Source organism: Pelecanus crispus, chromosome Z, assembly GCF_030463565.1.
Source record: "Pelecanus crispus isolate bPelCri1 chromosome Z, bPelCri1.pri, whole genome shotgun sequence".
Taxonomy (NCBI): Eukaryota; Metazoa; Chordata; class Aves; order Pelecaniformes; family Pelecanidae; genus Pelecanus; species Pelecanus crispus.
Window position 1 is genome coordinate 36,510,649 of NC_134676.1, and position 27,572 is coordinate 36,538,220.

Here is a 27,572-nt window from a genome sequence, read left to right on the forward strand (position 1 = left end):
AGGGGTTTTTCTTTGAATGCACAGGCAATAATATGTCCCTAAATCCTTCTGTATGTCAGAGGGAGAATAAAGTTCATTGTTTGCAAGATCTCATTATGATTACTTTTCAGCTTCTAAAAATGTTGTAATAGTTTCCAGATCCAGCATTTATGGTATTCAGTATGTTGAGAGAAAATAGACCTCATTGAAAAGCTTGTTCTAAATGTTCCTCATCTATGCTTTTTTTGACTGAGCACATAGAAAAGTGATAGTAACATGCATAGCAGATTTCTAAACATTTTACTTCTCCATTATTAAAAGTTAAAAAAAACCCCTCCCCTTTACTGACAAATGCATAAGGGGTAGCTTTACATCAAGATCAGGCATGAACATCTGGGTAAGGACGTAAAGACCTATTGGTTACAGACTGCCTCTGTTCTGAGCTGACAATAGAAAAACTGCTGTCAGTCTCTTATTTTATATACAGCAGAAACAGAATTTAAAAGGGGTTAAAAATCTCAAAAAGGACACTATCGCTGAAGCTCAAAAAATGAAGGCAATGTGCATGTTTCCATGAATGACACTGGAGCAGGAGATGGATTTCAAGCAGTTATGGGATTTCTGGATTCTTGCTCTGTGTGCCTTAGCTGGCATACTACACTTACTTCTCCAGGTCCCATATTTGCTCTTTGAAAGGGACCCATTGAATTTTCTGCATAAGATTTTGATATATACTGGAAAAATATAGTAAAATATATTCACCTAACAAGACCTAGTATGTTTCAAGCAGAACTTCCCATAACTTTGAAAAATCCTCTCCTCGTCTGTTGTTTTATTACATTCTTAGGCAAACATCCTCAGCTGCCTGTCACAGGCATGAGCTGTGAAAAGGTTAGAGGCTATCCATACTATCTAGAAAAGACGAAATCTGAATACAGAAGCAGCAAAAAACATGCACAGTATCATGCAGTGCCACCTACAGCTGGAACTGTGAATTACAAATTGTTTTTCCATAGGGCTATAGAGAGTCGGTGGTGTTGCTGATGGAGCAGCATTGTAGAATGGCTCTTGTTCGGCTGTGTAACACAGAAGATAAAACTGAGACAATATTAGGCATGTTTATTGTTTCAGAGTTTCTTTTAATTCTGTCAAATTATATTTCTTCGAGGCATAGGAATATGAATTTTTATTATATAAGTTCTGAGTCAGCAGACAAGAGCAGTTAATGTGAGGTACAATGTAGGATGGACTGAGAGACATTGAGCAGCAGCCATGGACCCTGGAACTGTGTGCTGAATAGTTTGTTTCACCTTTGTGTGTTACCAGCATGAAAGGAAGCATGGGTCAGCCAAAAGCAGTATCAGAAATAACGTGCAGATCTCTTTGTTAGGAGTTATGCAATACAGGCCAAAGCTCTAAGAACTTCTTGAGATAGAAAAGGATGGAGTTAGGAAAGCGCAAACCTAGCAGGAGTTGAAATTATCAAGGGACATGGAGAAGAATTAAGGTCTTCAATAGAAAAGGCTAAGACACTCAGTGACTTCTTTGCCTTGTTATTTACTGGTTGGTTGTCTTCAGGTCTCCTAGGTCCCTAAGTCTACTATCAAGGCTTTGGGGAATGAAGCATTACCCAGGGTAGAGGAGGATTGAGTTAAGGAAAATTTAAGCAGATTGGGCACGCACAAGTCCATGGGACCAGACAGAACGCATCTCAGGTTGTTGTGGGAGCTGGCTGATGTCCTTGTGAGACACTCTGTACCATCTTCAAAGTGTAATGGTGTTTCAGAGAGGTTCCTGATGACTTGAAAAAGGTAAACGACACACAGTCTTGTTCAAAAAGGGCAAGAAGGTGGATCTAGGGAATGTCAGGCTGGTTAGCCTCACCTCAGCCCCATGGTAAGATTGGGAAGCGAATCTTCCTGGAAGCCATGCCCAGATGACTGAAGGAGAATAAAGTGATTGGGAGCATGGAAATCCAAGCAAGGACAAATCGTACCTGATCAACTGGATTGCCTTCTATAACATCCCATATAGACAAGAGGAAAGCAGTGGATGTTGTTTACCTCAGCTTAGTAAGGCCTTCACAGCAATCTCCTGTAGTATACTTATAGCCAGATTAGTGAGATATAGATAGTATAAATGAACCATATAGTAAGTGGAAAACTTTCTGGACCACCAGACTCATAAGGTGGTGGTCAGCAACATGAAATCTTTTGGCTGATACTTGTAACGTGCAGGAATCAGTCTGGGACTAGAAGTGTTTAAAGAAATCTTTTGCTTGCATTTTTTTTTTTTTTTTAATTATGAATCTTTTGATTGTAAATAAAAAGCAAACTTTTCTAGCTTCCAGACTCTTAAAGAGCTAAATCCAAGCATATGCTGAAATTTGTTACTTTCTTTGCTTCCCTAAAATGTTATTCCTTTGTTTAAGTCTGCTTTTTTGGGTTAGAGTTGTCAATCCATTGAAAGAAAGGCTGGCCATAGCATGCTAATGCTAGATCCGGTAAAGGAAGCATCTCGCTACACATGAGAAGTGCCTACTTCCAACAGATTATCACTTCACCATTCTTTACTGAAGTTGTGCTACCCCAACCTGTTCTGAGAGGTCTTCTGCATTAACTCTAGCACCTTTTCAGTGGTGGCAGTAAGAATTGCTTTAGAGTTAAAAAAGCTAGCTCTGATTTATGTAATTCTGATGATAGGTTGCCTGATGGACACCACAAAAAAACTCCAATAGCAAACATGGCAATGTTTTTACTAGGACTTCTCCCATCTAATGCTGTCAGTGAAAGCATTTCCCAAATGTGGGAATATCTGGCTTCAGCTTGTCTATAGTGTTGCTGCTCTGACCCACTACAAGGCATGTCCTGTTTGTAGATGAGCTGTGCTCTTTCTCTGCGTGAGGAAACACATCTAGGGATAGTTTCCCCTTAACCAGAGCAGAGATACAGTACAAAGAAGGAAGCAGCAGCCAGTCCAGTCTTGTCCATGCAGGAGAAGGCTCAGTGGGGATCTTATCAATGTATATGAAAACCTGAAAGGAGGGCATAAAGAAGATGCAGCCAAGCTCTTTCCAGTGGTGCCCAGTGACAGGACAAGAAGCAATGAGCACAAACTGAAACACAGGAGGTTTTCTCTGAACATCAGAAAACACCTTTTCCCTATGAGGGTAACTGAGCACTGGCACAGGTCGCCCAGGGAGGTTGTGGAGTCTCCATCCTTGGAGATATTCAAAAGCTGTCTGGACATGGTCGTAAGCAACCTGCTTTAGGTGGCCCTGCTTGAGAAGGGGGGTTGGACCAAATGACCTCTAGAGGTCCCTTCCAATCCCAACCATTCTGTGATTCTGTGATTCTGAGCAGCTTTTTCCCATAGGAAATTGCAGCATAGTCTATTAATTCCATCCTGTTTAAGAATAGCCCTTTTCTACAGTAGTTAGCAGTGTATGTTTAGATATGAACAAATGGAAGGTAACATGCAGATCTAAACACGTAGCAATGCTGAAGCACACAATCCTCCTATAACCATGTAACAAAGCAAAGAGTTCTCACAGTTATGTGGAAAGACAGTTTTGTTCCTGCTTCACTTTCAGTTTTGTTCCTTCTTCAGCATATGCATATTACAGGTCAAAATTTAAACCACATGAATAAAGCCCCAAAAGGTCTACGTATGTAACAATCAGGTATTAGACTACTAGAAGAGGCAGGGAAGAGGAGTGATATGCAGTGGGATTTATGAAAATCGGTTCCCAGAGGGTCTTAAATTAGACGTGCAAAATAATACAGTTTAATATGGAACATGCTTTCTGTCTGTTTTGGAGACAAGCTGATCTGTCCAAGAGAGCTTTCTAGGCATAATTGGTCACAGTTTCTGGTAAGGACAGAATGTTACAAACATCTACGAAACTTTGCAACTTGGAACAGAAACATGTCACGCATCTTAGAAGCTCCTTGGTTCATACACAGCAGTTAGCATACACCGGGTCCAAGGAGAGCAATGATCAAAAGGCCAAACAGTATTTAGGAAGGGCACATTTTGTCATAGTTAATTTTTGTTTTGTACCAAACTTTGAAAAATTAGGACTTTGCTGCAGATTTTACAAGTTGTAGTGTTGTTGTATGTCATTATTTAATTCTCATTTTCATGACATTTGGTGTTTTTCCCCTAAGCAACTGTTGGAGACTGAGGATTATTTAATAATTATAACCATATAATTAATAAGTAGTATAATAATAAAATTATGATTACATAATCTCAGTTTTCATTAAGAAAAGAGCATCCCAAAAAGTAGTTTGTTCTCCCTTTCTGCACAGCCCATCCAAATATGTGCTCTCTTGGTGTCTTAACTGTTTCATATCAAATGTCATGATTTTTAAACTGGCCTCATGCTTTTGAAAGAGATTGCTGAGCAATTTTTCTGCTGTTATGGGAAAGACAGATGTGAGGTATAGCAGGCAGTGAGTTAAGCTCTTCAGGGTTGAAAGAGGCACAACATAGTTTCCTTCACTCTTCAAAATCTTAGTTTCTTTTCACAGAAAGGGGTGGCTTTCTAATGACTAGTGAAAAACACTGGTGTCAGGAAAAGCCTCTTTGTCCCTTTGGAGCCACTAAGTCTTCCTCAGTGGTTCAACAATCCTTGTAGATAAGGCTTTGACTCCTTGTCCTTTAAGTGGTGCTTTTAAACAAGCAAGATCAATAAGAAAATCCACTTTCCTAAAACGAATGGCAAACTCCCAATCGACATCCAGCCTTCGTCCACAGGACCTGGGATCTTTTCTGCAGATCCAGCAGAGGGAGCTTGTTTTGCCCAGCGAAAATGCTCAGTTAAATACCAAATTGTTTAAGATTTTTGGGGAAAAAAAACATTGCCTAACCAGATGTAGTAAGTCAAAATTATGTGAAACAAGTTACTAATTCTTAACAGATAAATCATTGGGAGTGGTTTTCATGAAGCATAACTAAGTGTAAGCACATTTGTATAATCTAGTAATACAAAAAAAAAAAAAGCCCCATGTGCTGTGTTTGACAGTAGTAATAATGTCATTGTGCTACCGTTTTAGTCAAAGAGAAGTCTAAAATCAGGATCAATTCGGTCGTTGAGTCATTGTAAAAATTTATGTCAAGACAGGCATATCAGTTACCTCTTTCTGCTTCAACTTATTATTTGAATAGGACAGTAACATCTCAGAAAAACTTGTGAAACTGTATTGGTTAATACTTATAAAGACTTGAAATACTTCCAACCAATTATCATTGTTGAGATGGCTGTTAGGCATCTGAGTTGGAGCCACATTTAGGACAGTGTCATACATACTGGTATTAAAATTACCCACCCATTGTGGGTGACTTTCTTTCATGTGTTTCATCTATAATTTGCAAAGCATTTTTCTATCAGCCATGATTATTTTACTTTGTTGTCTGGATTTTACAGATATGAAAAATAAGGAGTTATAGTTAGATGTCTTGCTGAGGACTGGGAGAGAACAGAAGTCAGATTTCTAGGCTTTCAGTGCTTTGCTGTCCTCACAAAATACCATAGCAATGAATGCACTGTAGGCTGAGGACACTGACAGTGAACTGCAAAATGAGGGAAGATAAGGTCATGTTTGATAAACATTTCATGGTACTGGTCATTGCAGAAGAAGAGATTAATTGCCTCAGGGTTACTTTAACCTTTTCAGGTTATATTCATTTAAGACAGCTCATGTAATGATTTGCTTAGTAATTACTTGATTGCATAAATATTGGGATCCTATAGCTGTAATTGTAACTAATGCATCATAAAAGGAGTTTTTTAATTATGCTTAAGAATATATCTGATTTTGAAATGACATTGACGTATCATTTATATAATTTAATTAATATCTAGATATCATAGACAATGTCCTATCTCTTCTGAGAAACAGAGATTTTCCAACATTAACAAATGAAGTTCTCACAGTGCCTTTGAGAGATACTTTACAGGTGGAAAACCTAATTATATGGAGATTGAATGACATGCCTACTGTGGTCAGCTGATGCAAGCTTATGGCCAGTTTTCCCAATCCCTTTCATAGTACAGGCAGGTGAGGTATCAACCATGATGTTCTAGCACAACTGAGATTGGTTAATATTGTTGTTCCCTGTCACCATCCTCCAAAATCAGAAGTTTTTACATCTCACTTACAATCAGTCTTTCCTACCATGAAAGACGTTTAGGGAACATGTATCATCCTCAGAGCCCCCTTAGAGGGTGAACACATGGCTGGTTATGCTGTTAGATGTGAACTGGTTATAACCTCTGGTGAATGTAGCAGTGATTAACAGATGAGAGGTGGCAGCAGTAAACCTAGTTCAATTACAAACAGAACAGCATAAACTGCAGTTGCTTTACAGTCCCAAACCGTGTAAAAGCTCCCTCCCCATCACGTGTTTAATATGATTCTTATGTACATCAAAAAGGGAAAGATATTGAGGAACATGGTGAGGACAGGTTTGGTAAACAGCATTCCTGCTTACAGAGAAAACCTTGTCACTTTTCTTTTGGCCCTAGTATAAATACTTTTTGCCCAGAAAGTACCTATGAAGGGCAGATTCTCAGTGAAACAACTTGGATCATGTCAGTGAATAATCTGAATCCCTCAAATATTCAAAATACAGTCATAACTGGTGAAATCACCATTAAATAATAATTCTCTGTTTAAACAATCATTTAATAGCCACTGAATAGATTTTAATAGTGTGAGTCAATCTCCGGGATCAGATGGTGTTAATCAATTCCCTTAATTCAGTTCTGACATTTAGATTATGGTATTAACCATCTCCTGGACTGATTTTTCACATGGTAATCACTTAATGTTTTGTTATTTCACAGATACCAACCAAACAATTGTTTGAGCTTGTTTAAAAGTAGGTATTCTCTAAAAATGTTTATTCAGCATAAGAAAATCTCTTTCAGACCAGTCAAATGCAGACCGAGGGGTCACGAATTAGATTTCTTAAGGAACACAGAAGTTTGACATTATTGTGTCTGTTCCTTATGAACTCCTGCCAAGTAAGTCTTGATTACCATGCAAATCTAAGCCAGATAATTTTTATACTCTGCAATTTTGCAGCATAGCAAAACATCATGAATATGGGATCTTAACCACTTTTAGTTGCAGGTAGTGTATTAACTAAGATAACCGGGCGATTTTTTAACAATATATGTGTGGTGTTTAGGCGGGTTTTTTTTGTTTATTTGTTTGTTTTGCATCCAGTTGGTACAATAAAAGATGTCATCATGAAGTGTAATGTCTTTCTAACTTTAGGACTGAAAGCACTAGAAAGTTCTGCCACCTCCAGAGTTTAAAGGGGCTCTACTAACAGTGGCTCTCATTTTGTCATCCCCTGAGCAGCAGTTCCCTAACCCAAATAGCATATTCAAGAGGTAATTAGCACAACAAAATCTGACCACAATCATCTGGACCCCCTTATTTTAACTCTAATTAACTGACATTAGAATGAGTTTTAAAATCTACAGTTTTGTTACAAAGAACAGAAAATGCATTTATGTGGGGTTTATAGTGTAGATTGTTGAGCTGTTGCTTAGGGAGCTCTCAGTGCAGCCAGTGTAAGGACCACAACTGAATTGACAAAAGCTATGCCCAGAGATATAAGATGGCATATAAAAAAAAGGAAAACAAATATTACAGTATCTTCTCATTGCAATCCAAAAAGCCTCACAGAAGCAGGACAAGCACTAGGATGTGTGTAGTCAACATCTGCCAGTTGCCAATGGGACAATATCAACAGGGAAATGTATTTGAGCTCTCATGGGCCCACTGGTACACTGCTGTTATCTCATTGACAGTAATAGTATTTTACTAGCCTACTGCTTAAATTTGTGTTGTCAGCATTATACAGAATGAACTTATGATATATTTATAACATACCATCCACCATGCTCATGAGGGTGTTTTCAGCAATAAAACATTTTAAAATCTGAAGGAAACATTGAAGACAGAAGAGCAGAAAAGAGTTTTTGACAGCCAAACAACAGAAAGAGTAGTCCTGTATGTACACGGACTTCAACAAGGGATGTTCTGAGTAACAGCAGTTCTGGTGATACCAATGTCACCTTTCTCTAAAAAAAGAGATTGGTAACAGGAGTTGCAATATCGCTAAAACAGCTCAGAGAAGAAACCTGAAAGCACCTTTACAGAAGGTGAAGCACCATTTCAACTTTTAGCAAAATTATATGAATATTTGATCAATTTGCACAACAGTCCATGTAACTGAACTGTTTATGGACCGTCTTTTATTAGTCTCTTGTTAATTGTGTTGTGACATGATTTTACACTGGAAATCATGGCCTATAGGCAGCAGCTGAAAGAAGGGGAGTCTTTAAATAGACAAAAAGGAATCTCTGTGATTTCCCTTATAAAAACATTTTGTCCTCCCATGTGAGGCACTGGTAGCATTTTTCCTGCAACAGCAATGAGCACAGCCTGATAGCTGAAGATAAATGCTGAGCTGTAATAGCAATGTTTGTGAACAGTTACTCCAGCCATAGGTGCTATGAGCTGGCAATGGTAGGCAAACATGGATATCATGTGGTTTTATCATAAATATCCATCAGGGCAGCAAAGCAGACTCCCTGGCAGAGAAAGGTACCCCTTCTGATCCATGCACTGCTGGTGTTTGCTAAGCATGGGATAGTAGCAATATATTGCTATAAGGATTATGCTATGCAGCTAAGGACTATTCATGTATTAGAGGAAGTGGCACAACTAGTCATTATCACGAAGGTTTCAGGAAACTAACATCTTTTGAACTGAAGAAGCCAGGAGCTTGGGATGCACACAATAGAAAGAGGGGGGATTCATGGCTGCTGGTTGATGCTAAAGGGGACAATGCTGGCTAGACCAAGGGGAACATAACAAGCTGTTTGGCTGCAGAAGTGTGACCGAAAGGTCATTTCATTCCTTGTTATATAATTCGGTTGAGAGAAATCTTCATATTGGAACAACAAGTCAGAGAGATCTGTTTATTTCCAACAACAACACCTAAACCTTATTAAAAAATATTCTGGTGTCAGGTGTACGTTGTTTTGTGAAAGCTGAGTTTCCGGGAGTCTAATGCATGCTCAATTAATTTTTCTTTTTATCAACAAACTGTTATTTAAAAAATTGGTTTTGAAATCCTTTTCCTAATTTGAAAGATGCTTAAATTAAATACCATCCATGATCAGATATGGTTTGGTTATGTGATTGGAATGACCTGATGAGTATTCCATTATTACAGCTGCTCTGAATATTTTTGTTATCTACATACAATGTTAATCAGCCATTGCATAAGAGAGGTGTGTGAATGTTTCCTTTGCATTTTTGCCTCACAGTTATCCTTTCCATAGAACAAGCTGTAAATCAAGTCAAATGTAGCTCCCACAAAATTTTTCCACCATTGCCTTCATTATTTGATGGAAGAGTTACTTCTGAAGAGATGCAGTACAGTACTGTCTGGACAGCCAAGCAATCTACATTTTCTTGGCTACTCTGCACTATAACACCCAAAAGTCTGAGAATTTTGCAAGTGGGACTTTGATGTTCATTTAAACAGACAGTCTTGACTGTAGCTATCCATGTTTCTACATCAAATATGAATATAAAAGATAGGATTCAAGCCAGGAGTCTCCAAACAACGGTCTGTTCTGGTCTGACATGTCCTTTATAGAGGTATATATCAACTCTAAACTGCCTTGGAGCTAGAACAACTTCCAAAAATAAAAAGTAAAACAAATACTGGTCATGAATGAAGACAAGTTTTGGCATACATGTTCCAGGCAGACTGAAACACAGCTGGATGGGATAGGTGTTAGCTTTCAGTCACTGTCTCTGTTCCTGTCTGGTTTCTTTGCAGCATTATGTGAGGCAAGTTTCAGCACCAGAAGTATTCTAACTGAACAGGGTCATAGGATGCTTTACAGATTTCCTCAGGCTCACATATGTTTGATTTGCCACGAGATTTACTTAGAGGCAGGTTTATTATCCTGTGTATTGCTTAGACCCTATGAAAATTCACATCTAAGTAAAAAACATTCACTAGCTCTTACATTAAGCCAGTACTAACATAAGATGAGAAATTCATTTAAAAGTGATTTTAAATAGTGAGATGTCCATCGTCAAGCTCAGGTTTTGATAAAGGATGTTTTTCTTTAAAACTCTATTGAAAAAACACTAATACACTTCAAAACCCATTATTTTTACTATCTAATATTACATTGCATACATATCCTAAGCATTCTGCAGACTGTGTTGAAGTCTCATATAATCTGTCCATACATAGTAACTCAGACAACTAAAAAAATAAGTATAATAAGAGGCTTAATTTCTATGTTTTACACAGTTGCAAAGATAATACCTGTTGCAAGTGTTTAGTTCAACCACACGGACTTTCAGGCTCATTTAAACAGTACCACATCATCGGGATGATTGTAATGGGACTTAGTTTATCAAAGAGTTTGTTTTGAAATGGACACACCTCAGGGAGGTTCACTTTTTTTTTTTTTTTTTTTTTTTCTCCAGAAAAGCGCACAGGGCTTAGCAGCTTGAATTAGCTCTTCTGCATTCTTAACACAACCCAGGAAAAAGCTTCTTACTCTGGGGCCTTTTTGCTAGATGTTATGTCATTATTCAAGAGGGAAATAACCCATCACATGTATCCATGGGTTCCTTTATGTTGATATAATAACACAGGAACAGAAATTCAGTCCAGTGAAAATCTAAGTCATGATATACAAGGAAAAAAGGGCAGTAATATAAGGGGAAGACAAATGACAGCAAAACAGGATTTTACTGGAAGCAACAGCATAGTCTGAACTGTAGCACTGACATTTTCTGCAATACCAAAAATTGTACTACAGTTTTAGATGTCTTGGGTCAGAGGTCTGCTCTACCACTGTGAGTCAGGATGCTTATACACCTGAGACGTCTTGCTATCCCTAAGTAGCCAACACCTTGAACACAAAAAGGTGATGTGTCTTTAGTTCAAGTCCACTTGCCTCTGGGTTTTGTCTTACTCCAGAACCCTCTTTTCCTTGACATTGCTGTTGTCTACTCTAATGTAAGGCAACCTTATAATCTGTGAGCATAGCTAAGTTTCTTCTGTTTCTACTACCAAGTTAGGCCCAAACACTGCCTCTTGGATCTTTTTTAAATGGGGGAACTACTGGAAACACAGTGTGTCAGGATTATTTCAAGGAGACCTACTTGTACTGAGTACCACTAGGCCAAGATTCCTAATTTCCAAATTAATCAAGCTCTTACCTAAATTTTAGTAAGCACAGTCAATTAAAGAAACATAACTAACATGCTATCAAATCAAAGAATCTCCAGAGGCTCATGTTTTGTATTCAGACATGCTGACACAGCCTAATGTGACAAGTTTTTCCCTTGGTGCCAACACCAACTAGTCAGGTTTAACAGCACAAGCTGAATCAAAGGCAGAGGCATACTTACTAATATTGCAAAAATGCTTTCAAGTTTAAAATGTTTTAAAAAATAACTCTTTTTCTCGAATGACACACAGTACCATGCAATCAGTAGCTTTGCATTGGATTCTCTGACAATAATATGGCTTGGTTTCAACAAAAGAGAAGTATGGAGGATGGAAGCAACAGAGAAATAGATTACTGGGCTGCTAGCAGGCCTTAAATATGAAGCAGGTAGGCATTTAATCAACATGAGACCATGCATGAGTATTACAGACGTAAAAGTAATTTAGCACATAGAATTTTACAAATCAATGCGAAAAAAAGCTGTACATATGTGTTTAGGTGCAGAAGTGTGGCCTTGTGCACTATTAAAATAATTTAGAACTTTGGATCAAATCCAAGGCACTGTAAATACTGGGACAAGATAAACTCCTAGAAATGGAATTAATTTGCATCACAGTTGTGGATATTCCTGTTATTATGCCAGCACATACAACCAACCACATTGGGTGGAGTTATTAAAAAAAGGAAAGAAAAAAGAGCATAGTCTGAATAGACTGGCAAACTGACATCTTTTTTTTCATTTGTGGTTAGTAGAAGAAAAATTAGCCAACTCCTTTTTTCATAATCACAGGGAGTTTGGCTGAAACAGTGCAATCTGTATTCATTCACCTTGGCAAAAAAGAGAAGCTAGAAAATTCCAGGCAATCTTGCTAATCTATACTTTTAACTGTTCATACCCATGACTTGGAACCTACAACTCCCAGCCAAAATATAACACATGCATGCACTGGACAAGATCCATGTTACAAAGCCATGTCAATTCTGAAAGCATAGGAGAAGACACTTAAAGTTGTCCTAAATGTTTTTGTACCAACTAAGATGCTCAACCTCTAGCTATTGCTTACTTCTCCTGCTCACACAGGCTTTGCGGTTGTTGACTGGAAAGGCTGTCAAGCTTTCAGTATCCCATTTCTTGGCACTCATGGACTCCCTCTGCTCAACTGCTGGTGCTGTTAAGCACAGCTATACATTTGTTGTGGTTTAGCCCCAGCCAGCAACTAAGCACCACGCAGCCGCTCGCTCACTCCCCCTACCCCGGTGGGATGGGGGAGAGAATCGGAGGAGTAAGAGTGAGAAACACTCCTGGGTTGAGATAAGAACAGTTTAATAATTGAAATAAAGTAAAATAGTAATGTTAATAAGAACAAGATAATAATGATGATAATATTAATAATATACAAAGCAAGTGATGCACAATGCAATTTCTCACCACCTGCCAACGAATACCCAAACAGTTCCCAAGCAGCGATCGCTGCTCCCCGGCCAACCCCCCCCAGTTTATATACTGAGCATGACGTCATATGGTATGGAATAGCCCTTTGGTCAGTTTGGATCAACTATCCTGACTGTGCCCCCTCCCAGTTTCTTGTGTATCTGGCAGAGCATGGGAAGCTGAAAAAGTCCTTGACTAGCGTAAGCAGTACTTAGCGACAACTAAAACATCAGTGTGTTATCAACATTCTTCTCCTACTAAATCCAAACCACAGCACTATGCCTGCTGCTAGGAAGAAAATTAACTCTATCCCAGCTGAAACCAGGACAACATTATAGAAATGTTAAAATAAAAAAAAAATTGCAGGCATTGGCATCTTATTTCGGTTGACAGGTCTGGGTTAGGGTTTTTTTTTGCTTTCCTGAGAATCAGAATCGTTGAGGCTGGCCAGCCCCTCTGGAAGTCTCCAGTCCCACCATGGCTTGAGCAGGGTCAGCCACAGCTGGTTGCCCAGGACCATGTCCAACTGGGTTTGAATATCTCCAATGATGGTGACTCCACAATGTCTCCAGGCAACTTGGTCCAGTGTTCAACCACCCTCACAGTAAGTTTTTCTTAGATTTAAAAGGAATTTCCTTTATTTCAATTGGTGCCCATTGCCTTGTGTCCTGTTACTACATTCAACAGAAAAGAGCCTGGCTCCATCTTCTTTACCCTCCTATCAGGTATTTATGCACATTGATAAGATCCCCCCTAAGCCTGCTCTTCTTGAGCCTCAAGAGTCCCAGCTCTCTCATCTTCTCCAAGCTACAAGCCTTCCATCATCTTAGTAGCCCTTCAGTGGACTCTCTCCCATATGTCCATGTCTCTCTTGTACTGGGGAGCCCAGCACTGGACACAGCACCCAGATGTGTCTCACCAATGCCGAGTACAGAGAAAGGATCATTTGCCTTGACCTGCTGGCAATGCTCTGCCTGATGCAGCCAAGGAGGCTGTGGGTCTTCTTTGCCACAAGGGCACATTGCTGGCTCATGGTCAACTTGGTGTCCACCAGAACTCCCAGGACCTTCTCTGACAAGCTGCTTTCCCGTTGGTCAGCCCCCAGCATGTGCTGGTGCATGGGGTTGCTCCTTCCCAGGCACAGGGTGTGGCACTTCCACTTGTTGATCTTCGTGGAGTTCCTTTAAGCCCATTTCTCCAGCCTGACAGGGTCCTTCTGAATGGCAGCACAACCATCTGGTTCCACTTTTTTAACTAATTAACACAATTGTGAAGATACTTGCTATTATCAATCTTTTCTTGTTGTCACTGTCAGACACAGAATTAAAAAGTGAGACTAAATGGTGGATAAGAGATCTTTAATAAAGACAATTATTAGAATAACTCTGCTATGAAAACACGTTTTGAAACATTAACTCTCAAGAGTCAATGGAAATCCTTCTTCGATGACTCAGTGCTGTCAACATTTGATATTTTACTAGAAATCTTATTTTTCTGCCATGTCTGTTCAAAATCTATCAAAATGTGCCAGCTTGCTGTGACAGTCCAGTGGCTGGTACTATGAGCTGTAGCTACAGCATCCTTGGTTCAAATCTGACTTACAGCAGGAGGGGAACATGTGTTTTTATGCTTCCTTTTCAACAGCTTTTAAAATAATTATGTAACTTTGAATGTCCTTTCACCAGATTTTCCTCCATCACTAGGCTCAGCACTGAAAACAGAAAGAAGATTTGCAGACCAAAATTATTGTATGTTTGAAGATAGATGTTGGCCAAACAGAAGGCAACAAAAGATTTCCACACCAGACTGCAATTGCCAAAAGGAGCAGGAATATTTTTCTGCCACCATAACATTTGTGGCTGCCTTCTACATGCACTTCTCTGTCAGTAACACTGTTTTTGGTTGGGAGATGCCTGGGTGTGCCACAATAGTAGTGGTCACCCTGGGGAGGAGGCCAGCACATGGAACATTATAGCTAGTCCGCACTAGGTGGCAATGCTTGCACAGCTCTGCTAAGGGGACAGAAAATATGAGACAGTGGTCACATCCTTTGTAGCTTGCCGTGATCGTATAGTGGTTAGTACTCTGCGTTGTGGCCGCAGCAACCTCGGTTCAAATCCGAGTCACGGCACAGGGGAGAGGGAACCATTTTAGTCCTCATTTTCGGAGGCTTGCTGCTGAAGACACACCACTGGGGACGTGACACCCACCCAAGCCCTCACTCTGCAGTAACTGCTGAACAGGCCTCAGTGTCTGAAGCACAGAAAAAACAGATGAGAGGAAGCAGTAGCTGCACAAAAAAATTAATGTAGCTCACTGCTACATGATAAGGTGGTTGACACTCTTTGCACCATGGTTTTTTTTTTTTCTCCTTTTGTGTGATTTCAAGCAGTTCACACTGGTGGTGTTGTACTAACGTGGTCTGGGACAACATTTTCACTGACTTCACTCCGTCAGCTTTTTAACCTATCTCCTTTCTCTCTCCCAGTGAAGATTGATTTCTTTCTATGATCTGTCCCCAGATGATTTCTTCATACCTAAGCACACAGCTTGACTACAAGTCAAAAGAAAAAACAAGGATGAAAAAGGAGAAGGCAACAAATATTCATTTATGGGAAATGGCTGTTGTTTCTAACAGTTGAGGCTGGAATCTCGAATGTTTTCCTTACTGAAGACAGTGTATGTCCTTTGGAGGTCAAACCCTATTCAGGCATCCAGACACAGGCTTCCCAACTCTTGGCAAACTTTCTCCAGGTGTCTGTCCAGGGCTTACTAAGGAAGCAAGACTATCTTGAAACTATTAAGATGAAAAGGAATTGCTTTTAGAGTGGGACTCGCATAACTATTAAGATCAGCAGGGAATATTTAATTCCATTAAATACATCTCTCAGCAAACAAGAAATAGGAAGGACAATATGATGAAACAAAGCAGTTCAATAGCTGGTGGATCAACCTTAAATCTCTTTCCAGAATTTACACTTTCATCTCTCTGGAAGACTTTGTGTTTCTTATATTTGGCCTTCTAAGCTGTTTTGCAATTATTTTTCAGTCAAGTTCAGTTCTTACACAAAAAAACTTCAAATTGTGTTTCTGAAGAGAATTTTCCATGATATGCTAGTTTTCTTACTGTTGCTTTAGCTAGATGATTCAGGCTTTTCCTTCTCAAGTATAACAGTAAAACACTAATTTACCCCATGTGGTTTTAATACAAATGCCTTCATGGTTATATCATAAAGAAGTTTTCTTCTCTGTGCCAGTACAAAGGTCACTACACCCTCTCGCCTTCAGCTGCATGGTGAATAATAGCAACAGTGCAGGTCCCAGAATAAACACATCCTACTATGCCAGATTTTTCTAAGGAGTTTAGATAGACCTGCCACCCCCAAGCAAATGAGTGATATGGTTCTGGAGAGTAAAATAAGACGTTTGCTGCTCATAGCAGAGAATGAAAATAAAATTATTCCAGGAGTCCGGAAGCACAGGATCTGAACTGCGAATGCAGGGATCCACAAGAAAGAAATTACCAGAAACAGTGCGGTCGCTATGTTGTTGGCTCCCTGTGCAACTCTCGGGTGCAAGAGGCACGTAGGTGCTGGTTTAGCAGCACAGAGACACTGATTATGTTAACATTACAGACTGTGTCATAAGAGAAAATTTTGCTATATTAGCGTGGAATATTAAAACTGTGCTCTCTTCTCAAAGGTTTTTAAGACATTGTGGTTTTGGATCCCTTTGGTTGGAGGCTTCTTTGTGACAAAGAAGATATTCCTTTAAAAAGAATATCACAAAGTGTCATCTTCTGAGTTTTATTTGGTGCACAGAAAATATATAGCACATTTCTTTATAAAAGAGTGCAGGAAAAAGTTGTAAAACATTAAGCACATGAATGACTTTCACAAATCTTTGTGAAAGAGATATTTATCAGATGTGTTTGAATCTAACTCAAAGAGCTGATTTTGCTTCTGTGAATTTCCAAATCAAGAGGACATATCTATAAAGCTTTTAGAATAAAAAATTGGGAATTTAGAATTCAAAAGATATAAAAATAGGGAGAAAGAGATTTTTTAAAAAGCAACAGAAAACATTATTTAGATAATTTTGGATGTTTGGTAGTTTTGGGATTTGTGCTGAACTGTTGATGAAGAAGTGAAACCAGGCCCTCCTCTGAAGTTTGAAATGTAGTGCAGAAATTTGTAGGATTCAAACCTGAGCCAAAACTTAACCCGAAGTGGTACAAATCGAAAGCTTCAAAAACTGACCACAGTCTTCACGTCTGTTCCAGTGCAGCTCTCTCCAGTGCTGTGAGTGACTGCTGGAGCTTTACAAATAAGAAGCCACACAGTCTTATTTAGAGAGCAGGACGTGCTTTCTTTTGAGAAACAGATTATGAGAAAAGCTACAGAATTGCAGCATCAGGCATTGTTTATGCAGTTATGTTTACACATCAGGCTCAGGAATCTCCCCGTCTGCCAAATTTTCCCCAATTACTACCCATCCTGCAATAATACCCTGTAAACTCAGAGCTGAATTTCCAGAGGTAAAATCATCCCACCTGTGAAATGAATTCCTGGCATTCTTTGCTAAAGCACAACCAGCTATTTAAGCTTTCAGGAGTTCTCTTTACCACAGAAGATCTCCTTTCAAAGAGTCTTCTTGACCAGAGCCCTTTGAAAGGATTTCAGAGGGGACCTATAAAAGTTTTAATATGAGCTGCACTCCTGTAAAAAGAATGAAAAACAGAATTAATTTGATTCGATGACTGCAGATTCAAAACAGCCACTGCTTTCTATCCCACTCAACACCTGATATGAACATCAGACAGGATACAACCAACTCTGCTGCACTCCTGAAAAATGAAGGGAGTAGAACAGAAATCTACATCAGGTTCAGTTAATATTTCAAAAGTTTTTCAAGTCTTTCTGTTCAGTGTTGCCCTCTTAACAACTAGGTGTCTTTCTCCGTAGCTTAAAAACTCTAGAAGTTTTATCCCTAATAAAAAACTAATGTTAAAATACAACAGCAAGAAATAAATCTCTTCCCAAGCACTGTTGATGGGTACATCCTATTAGTTTCAGAGCCAAAATGTGAATTAGACGTGTTGGGGATACAGACACCTCTATGTCTTAAAGGTTTTATGTTCTACCCAGAATGGGCCATGCATGAGAACAATGGCAAGCACAAAAGGACACGGAAGAGCTGCGGAGAGAGGCATACACTCTCTTTTCCTGTCTCACTTTTAAAATACTATTCTTCATTTACCACCAGATCGGCTTGCTGTGTAAATGCAGAGAAGACTGCTGAAGCAAACTCTTCTCTCTGGCCTTCAAAGCGTTCTTAGACAAAAAAAAATTAGAGCTTCAGAAATATGTAAACCTGGATCCATGTTAATATTTTGAACATATTATTATTAGATCACAGTTTCCAACTAGAAAAGTGTTATCTGGACATGTCTGCTAGAAATGAGGACCTACATATTTCAGAAATGTACAGGCAATTGTCTGTACAATTCAGGCTTCAAAATCAGTTCCAGGATTATATCTCTGTGTTTTCTAGTCTTCAATCCTGTTGTCCTTGGAAACTGTTTTGTACTAAATTTTTTGTCTTCTTTTTCCCTAATGAGATGGGAAAATTGACAAATATTTTCTCAGGAATTGGAATGCTGGGAGCCACCTGGACTTGCATATTTATATTCTAAAATGAAATTGAATTTTAATTTTGATTCTCTTGTGAGGAGAACAAATAACTGCAGGGGGAATTAGTAATAAAGGTCTGATTATCTGCCTACACCAGTTTTGCTCTCAGTTTATAGTGCTAGCATTGAGCTAGCAATACAGATATCAGCATCCTAAATAAACTAAAGCAAACAAAATGACCACTGTTTCAGGCTAACTCATAAAACATAAATTTAAAAAAAGGACATTTTGAATTTCTCTAGCATCCTATCAAAACTCTTCAAAATCATCAATATTACTATAACTAGCAATAAGGTAATACAGTGTTTCTACACTTTAGCTACAGATGAACACTGGATATAGAGAAGTCACTTCCAGAGAAGTTGAGGTCAAGCATGGGTGAGCCTTGAGTGTTTTGTCAGCCTCAGGATGATGCATGAGTAGAGCAGATTTTCTGGCATTGCAATTTTTGGATTTCTGTTCTAGGACTTCATTCACTGGGATGCTTTAAAGAATATATACACCTGTGATGAGTTAATTTGGTATTTCTGGAGTTTATAAAACCTAACACGATGGATGGTATTTCTGAGAGGCTACAGCAGGGACAGAGTATGAAAGATCACCCTGGTCTCTTTTACACTAGTGCATGTTTCGAAATTGCTTTCTTTTGGGAAATCAGTCACAGCTGGCTCATCAATTAGACCAAAAAGTCAAGAGCTAATTGCTCTGATATGGTCTTAAAGGGCTGAGTGATATTTAGACAGGAAGTCTGAGGCCAATCAGAGGAATACCCAAAGATATTTTAAAAAACACAACAGAAAGAGCTCTCGTGAACCTGAGGGAGGCAATAAGATGCCAGGGGTCACTAGCCTGCTACCCCAAAACTGGGACACCTAAGCCTACAGCCTCCAGAGGTGGGGTGCCCTTCCCGGTTTGCAGATGTACAGGGCTTTGATCTTTCCTGATAGCAGTGTGAAGAAAGTTTTGTTTCATTTCCCCACTGGATAGGAGGGCAACAAAAGTTCTTGCTGCTTTGCAGAGAGAAAGGCACCTGTCATTCACATTCTGCAAGAGCTGGGCCTGCTGCATGAAACTGGAATTCATCTGAGCCTCATGGAGATGTAATCTGTTATGCAGAGGACTGATGTTCCATCAGATGCAACAGTGAGAGAAAAACAGTGCTTGCTCTTGAATTCACTCCTTACCAAGTTAAAGAACCAACTACCAGCAGCTCTATTCAGTGGCATCCGGATAATCTTATAAACTCCATAATAATGACCCTTTGTTAATATAGTTGTTACCAGCTATGTAATTTTGTTGTTAATTTATCATTTATTACACAAACTGCCATTAGTTACCGTAACTGATTTATAAAATCTACATGATCATTTTAGAAGTCTTCATTCTGAGAATCTGAGCTCATATTACTCAGTGAGGCAAGACAGTGAAGTTACACACTGTGGCTACCACAAAAGCAAAGAGAATCACTGGAATAACCGACAAGTGGTGGTTCCTCTTGTCTGTCACCAGCAAAGACCTTCTGCTAGCAGCAGTTCATACCTAGGTAAGCAGGATTTCCACATCTACTACTGTCATATTTCCAAGCAATTCAGGCTGATTGCTTTATTAGCATGAAAAACTAGCAAAGATCAAAACCAAACAGACTTCATGGCTCAGTCCAGATCTTAAGTAGCTGCAATGAGTAAAAATTACATGTTCACTATGTGACTGTTTATCACAATATCCATAAACATTTAAATAAAAAAAAAAAAACCACACTTGGCAACAGGATTGCTGAACTAATAATTATGGCGCATAGTCTTTTAGCAAAACATTCTTGTAAAAGTTACAGAGCTTCTAGTTGCTTTCTCATCTTAGTCTTAGACATCACTAATATATTATTTTTGGTATGCAATCTATAGTTACATGTCTTCAAAAGATGCCGTGACTCGGATTTGAACCGAGGTTGCTGCGGCCACAACGCAGAGTACTAACCACTATACGATCACGGCAAGCTATGAAAAAACTCTAAATTGGATCGACATGTTTTTTCTCCAGTGTTCTCCAAAATTTTATACAAATGGTGCCACCTACAGTTTACATTGGGTTTTAGCAGCAGCTGATTCTAAACATTCTTACAAGTAATTACATGTTACTGTCTTCTCAAAATCGCTTCCAGACTTACTTTCCCTTTTCCTTTCCATGCTTATCAATGTTGCCTAAAAACAGGCTCAGGAGAGTTATAATAACCCTTCTTCTGTCGTCCTAATCTTTTCAGAGATTATCAGAACTTTTCATTTTTTTTCCTATTTTATCAGTGGTGGGGAAGGCAAAGTCATGGCAGCAGAAAAGCCTGGCAGTGTGCTGCAGAGGCAGATTTAGGCAAAAGAACAAAATTTACTTAATTGAAAACTGCATTCACTGAGTTGAACCAGGTATGATTCATTCTGATGTGCTTGTACTGATGGACATCCTCTTCCTTACCTCTGCAATAAGCACAGAACAGAAAAAAACCCCTGTTTCCAGAATTTGCATTATCTACTGTAGAAAGAGACAGTCAAATACCACAAATGAAGGCTGAGGAGAGTGAGCACTTGGCTTCTATCAGCTAAGACCATCAACTAGTGTTATACTGAAACAACTGCTGAGAAAGACCTGCCCTTTGTCAGGTGTTCAGACACAAAAAGACTGTAAACAACATTCAAATAGGCACAACAGCAAAACATTGTTAGTTCTCTCAAATAAGAGCTCCAACAGAAATCAAGCTGTGCAATGTAAAGAAAGATTATCATGGGGAAAGAGGATAATGCGGCAAGCTCTATGACACTCAAGTCCTGCTCAGAAAATGCAGCCTGTTTTCCTCATGCTCACCCTCCCCATGGTTATATTCATTATTTAATTAAAATATTTAACTGCTTTGCAAACCTTGCCTGGCTGACAGCCTCGGAGATCACAGCAACACCACCACTGCAGTGGTACAGTGCCACACTGAGTCTCTCAACAAGGAGAAGGACATACAAAGAAACTTAACTAGGCTGTCATACACAAGACCATTAAAAAGTCATCAGCACGTCTTCAACATGCTGAGATGTGAATTTACTCTCGATGAAGGTCTGCACGGTGGGGACTAATCCATAAGCAGACTGTGTGAAAGAAACATCAGGCTGGGACTTTAAAAGGAAAACTTACTAAAGAGACTCTGGTCTGCCTCAGTGCTGAATCGCACAGCCTCTGCCTTATGGAAATGCACATGTACCTGCTGCAAGTGCAAGGAGGGGTCCTCCCTGCCACCGGAGCTACAGGAGGGAAGGAGAAGGTATCTCTCTCTCTCGCCTTCTGATGGTTGCTGGGGGCACATCAAGCAAAAGGGTGCCCAAAAGGGTGGTTTGGACTGCTGCACCTCACCCTACAGCCTTGCTCAATGGCTTGGCGTGACCAAAATAGCATTTTGCGCAGGGGTCAGTGTACCCTTCCACAGGGCACAAAGGCTGCTGCTTCCCTGATCTCCAACCCTGACCATTGCATTAACCGTACTACACTGGTACGGCTTTCCACCCCATCTCTACGCATCTTGCCATTATTTGCATTGTTTTTTAATAATTTTTATTAGTAAAAATTTATTACCATTTCTTTTTTTCCCCAGGAGAAGGTTAGTGCACATGAGCATGCCTTATGCAGTACTTGCACAGTCATGTGATCCTCTGCTCCTGAGCCTAGCCTTGTTACCTTTACTTGGGCTCAGAAAACAGTATGAAATTTTCACCCACATAACTGAGAATACATTCTAAACATTTGCAGTTTCCTTTTTAATTAACTTTGCTGTTGTTTATGTTTTTTGTCTAAAAATAATAAACTTTCAAAACAATTACTTTTTCTGTTAAGATGACAGTTTGGGACAGAACGTTTCTCTTGTTCAGGATTGAATCTCTGGTCAAAGGAAAAAAAAGTAATCAGAAGACACTCCCCTCACTCCCGGCCCCCCAGCCCCCAAACAGCCAACAAGTTCGTGGGCAGATCTAGAAGGATTTGAAGCAGATACAAATAGCATCTCTCTCTCTCGACCTGCCCACCCCTTCCCCAAGAGGATTCTTTACTTATCAGATTATTAATTAATGTAAGGTGAATCTCTCCTAGTGTCTCTAGTCTGAACTCTTCCATTTACTGTTAGCATAAGCAAGCATTTAATGGGACTAGTCTCCAGACTACTCACCTGTGTTTTAGCTGAGTGCCTGCAGCATCAGGCCATGGAGTTTATACTTTTTGCCTCTGTAGCGAATTAAGTGTAAAAGGGTAACACTTGATAGAAAAGCCTGAGACAGGCATGCCCTCTCCATACCCATAGCCAAGTAACCCAAGACACCCACACAGGAAACAGGAGACCCTGATCAGGTCTCTCCTCTGCCTACTTCTATTACATATCTGGGTTTCTCAGTCTGTTTCTTGCCTGCCTCTACCAGAAAGGATGTGTCTCTTCTAATCTGAAAGATCAGAGACACAATAGCTCTATTTCATTTTGAGTGACAATCTTAATCTCCGTGACTACCAGAGTAACTTCATGCAGTTCAAATGTCTATTCTGACCACATGATAGAGAAGACTTGGATGCTGGTCAAAGCCCAAAACTGGCTTAATACTTGCTTTAAGCTACTTAGTTTAAATTGTCACCAGTTTGCAGCATGACCTTGAATAAGCATTTTTAAATGGTTATTGTCATTTGTAGAGTAGGCATTTGTCATAGCAAAACATGTTGGGATGTACAAGTGAAAAGTCTCTTTTAGTAGTGTTTTTTACTGTTAGAAACAGAATTCTACTGTCGTTTTCTGTGTTTGGTGTTTTGCTCATGGATGCCTTCAGGCAAGAAAGCCCATCCCCACACACATGCACATGGATGATTTGTCTCAGTAAAAATAAAACAGAATTTATTACAGGCTGACAAAATTTGGCTTCAGGCTCTTTGCTATTAAAAATATAAAGGATTAAAGACTTTTTGATGCAGCAATAATAAGGACATTCAATGAAATTTAGCATTTGTAGGAGGAACAATCATCACCTAGAAGAGAAGCTGCTTTGAAGAAATAATGCACAACTGGAGTTCTGACGTTGCCTAGACAGCAACACCCAGCACCCTTGTAGGGGAAGGTGAATGCCATGGTATATCCACTTGTTAGTTTTTATTGCAGAGTTAAGTTACCCAATATTTACATTTCCCATCCTCTCTGACTATATTTTTAATGAACAGGAAAGAAGTGGAGAGATGAAGTTACATTTAGGTATTGCAAACTATTCAGGCCAGTTTGTGGAGGCCTTCTCTTCTTCTTTGGACTGATGCCATCATTTGCACAGTCTAAAGTCCTGGTGTGATGTATATGCACAGTTCTGATTAGGCAGAATTTTACAATTGCAATGCATAGTTTTTTTACTGGTACATACATGCAGGGCATTCAAACAGTCTCTGCTGAAATGACTGCTGACTGCCTTTGGTTCAGTGTTGTCACCACTATGTGGGCATCCCAGCTGTATGGACTGAGAGCCACCTGACTTCCCAAAAGCTCCCCTTCTCTGACCTGCAAGGAACACTCTGCTCCTGCTTGTCTGCATGAGCCTTGCAGAACCCTTTGTATTGCATTAATGAGTCACTCAGCACATCTCCTACCTCCTGCCCTGCAGAGGCAGCTTTCACTGGAGTCCAGCTTTCACCTCCCAGTAAAGAATTAACATTAAAGCCATTCAAAGGGTGTACAAGGAGGGTGAGAGAATGTCATGCATAGCTCCAGGAAAGGGTCAGCCTACTCCTCTTTTTGCTTAAAGGGCTGTCATTTTACCGAGCCTGTGACACAGAGACAGAGTACACTGACGCAGCTTAGACTTTCACTGTAACAGGATTATAGAGAAATCAGGGTTTTCGCTGTTGGGTAAGTGTTTTCCATTTGGCTATGGTACCTTTCTCAGGCAGATTCTGCACTGAACTTCACTTTAATCTGTGTATAGACAGAAAATACAATTAACGCCCATTAGAAGTAAAGCCTGGGCTGGAAAGGCTCTTTAGCAATTCATTAGACAGCTCTGCCAACAGCTGTTTTTTTCTCTTCTTCTGTTAGAATTATTTCTGTTAGTATTGCAACCACTCTTATTTTCCATGTGATCTCCTATTTTTCTATGAATTCAAATGCATCCATGCTATGATGCTTTTCTTTTTCTCTGTGCACCCCCATATCAGTCACGAATGACTATGCAAACGTCTAGTATTTTACCTTAGCCAACATCATGTAACTTTCCTTCATTAACAAACTTCTTCCTGTCCTAAGGATTTTGTTCTTCTTTTCTGTTGTTCTTTGCCCTTCCTGAAGCTTTCAAGTTTCTTTCTGGTAGCCAGAGGCCTACAGTGAATGAAATGCTTCAGGTGTTCTTCTGCCAGAACTGTCTGTCTGCTTATAGGAACAGCAGAATCTCAAAGCTAGCACGGCCACATCTGCAACCATGTATAAGGGAGAAAATGACACAGCTAAAATCTTCAAAGTAACAAAATCCCATACCATCAGCATTGCTTATATCCAATCGCAGTTGTGTAAGAGGTCTCACAACACAGCTCCTGTGTCAATGAAGAGCAAATTGCAGTCGGCTGGCATTCACCCCATTTTGCACAAGCTGCGGCCAGCGGAGCACTCAGGTCAGCATTCAAACAAAGTAGATGCATCTCTGCTTCCAAACAGCAAAACTGCAAAGTCTATACAGTAAATGTAATTTCCTACCCTGTTGTCTGATGCTTTCAGTTATGCAGCCCAAACCTGCCCTGGCATTTCATTCTGCCACTTTGTGGTACAAATGAATCTGTTGTTCCTTTATTTTGCAACTTTTATCCTCTTGCAAAATTCTCCATCTCACTGAGTATTCATGCAGATTATATTCCTACAGCTGAAGATGCTTATGGGTGGGATTTTTTTCTGAAGTGATTCTTGCTCTTTAAAATTTTTGCATACTATTCAAGTAAAACATGGAAATCAAATTGGATAATCAAAATGAGCATTGTGGCTTACCTGAAGTGGAGCGCGACTAGTACTGATCTCTCCCTAATTTAGTTCCTGAATATGTAAGCTCTCCTCAAGGGTGCAGAGCTAATATACTGGGAGGAGAGAAAAATTTCCCTGTGCCTCCAAAAATAGACTGAGAATAGGAAAGGTCTCAGGATGTTCTGTTACTGTCAAACACACGTTCTTCTTAACTATAAACAGCATGTAAGCACAACTTCCCATTAAACATTCTGCTGTTAGTCAATTAGTTGAGGTGTATTCAAGGGATGGATTTTGTATACCTAATGTTCCTCATAATTTTTTTTTTTAATGTAACACAAAATACATTTTCACCAAAAGCCAGGAGACTACCATGTGTGTCCAAACAGTTGCAAACCACATGTCTGGGAGGATGGCTATTAGGCAGTTTTGTAGGTTTTTTTTGTAGTTCAGCACCATGATATCTCTTCTGATGAAGAAAGAGAGGAAATACCTTTTTAAAAGCCAGGATTTGCTAGTCCTTACCACTATGCTGTATTTTAACTTGTTCTTGGTGCTTGTTTCAGCTTTCTATATGGCAGCATTTTCTATGCATTTACTGTTGCATTGTAGGCAAGTCTGTAGACAACACCCTTTTGCAAAGAGATAAACCACATCTCACATTCAGCTCAGTGACTTGTAAACATTGAAGGATAACTGCAACTCCTTACAAGGAGATAGTAATGAGCAAGGCAGTCAAACTAACACGACTGAGCTCAAGTCTGATAACTTCTTAACATCTTAGCTGCTGTTAGACCAAACATCTCTTGACAGCAGTTTTCAGCTACGCATTCATTAACAAAGCAGGTTATTTGATCAGTGTATGCTTATTGTGAGTGCTTTCTAGAAGCACCAAAAAAGGCATTAAGGAGATAAAACATTAGCCTTGATGTACTCCTGTGAGAGCAGAACTGACACAGTTCATACCCTCCTGTCAGTCTGGGAGGTCATGCCTTCGACTCTTAAATCCCAGGAGCTATTCCAGGGACAAGTTTCACAAGCTTTGAGATGTGCTGATCATTATAGCTCTTGTCTCCGCCCTCCCCATCAAAGGAGGGTGAGCATTATCCTCCATACACCTTTCTGGTGAAGCAATTTGCCCCATGTTTCCACAAGTGGAAGGGACAGAGCCACAGGATTATGCAGTTTCATCTGCAAGCAGTTGTAAATCTTAGCTTGCCAGATTTTCAGGGCATCATCGGTGCCGAGGATCAGCACATGGCACCCCCAAGACTTGAGAGTATACCTATCTCATAAATCTTTTTGTTATTATAAGCAGAACTGTTTTATGTTTCTTTCACTGTGAGCCATGAGGAAATCTGTTTGTGCCTTTTGTGAGGGGGGTAGGATACAGTGGGCCACTGGATAGCCCTGCAGTAAATTATCCTGCAATCAGTATGGGGGGGATTTCCAGCCTAAATTTACAGGCTCAGTTGGATATTCGCTTGTAGAGCCACACAATCCAGCTACTCTGGACTGAAAGTATCACCAACTCTGTGTAAGTGGGTGCTGCCTGCAAGGCAAGGCAGAACTGGGATCATCACCAAGGCAGCCTGCAGCTCCAGTCACATCATCAAAAATAGCTGCTGGTTCAGCTACGAGCCACCATGAGATTAAAAGTGATAACGTTAGGGCAAGAGAAAGGAAGCACCAAAACTGAAGGCTGGCTAAGGAGGCAAGACCAAAGAGTCATCAAGGGCAAATTCAGGTAAGTAAATAAGTTGTTAGAAATGAAAGCCTAAGTCAATCAGAATTCCCACTCAAGAAACTGGAAGGTAGTGGGATGCTTTTTTTCAGTGAGAACAGGGAGAGGATGTGCCCACTTTTCACATCTTCCCCTTTGGTTAGATAATATCTATCCTTCAGAATGCAAATTCTTTATCATTCCTGCACATTTTCATAGCGGTATTCATTTTAAACCTACAGAAACTATGCATTTTCTGAAGTTATGAAATAAAGCAAATTCCTAAGGTTCAATTTCATTGATGAAAATCAGCTCTGGTTGCTGTCAAGGAGTACAGAATAGTTGCCCTGATTCTTCTGTTGTTTCCAGGTCTCAGGGAATGTGAATTCATCCATTACTACCCACTCTGTAGTATTCTCTCTCACCATTACTCTCTCTTTCCCCATTAGCTTAATTATCTCATG

General features: G+C 39.7%; 1 protein-coding gene and 2 non-coding genes across 5 annotated transcripts in view; 1 reads left to right on the forward strand and 2 right to left on the reverse strand.

Moving 5' to 3' along the window:
• NFIB (nuclear factor I B) overlaps positions 1 to 27,572 on the reverse strand; it is a 270,788-nt gene that overhangs the window by 205,198 nt on the left and 38,018 nt on the right. The window lies entirely within an intron of this gene.
• TRNAH-GUG (transfer RNA histidin (anticodon GUG)) lies at positions 14,767 to 14,838 on the forward strand. Its single transcript has one exon. It is a non-coding gene; the product is annotated as a tRNA-His (tRNA).
• TRNAH-GUG (transfer RNA histidin (anticodon GUG)) lies at positions 20,320 to 20,391 on the reverse strand. The gene has a single exon. It is a non-coding gene; the product is annotated as a tRNA-His (tRNA).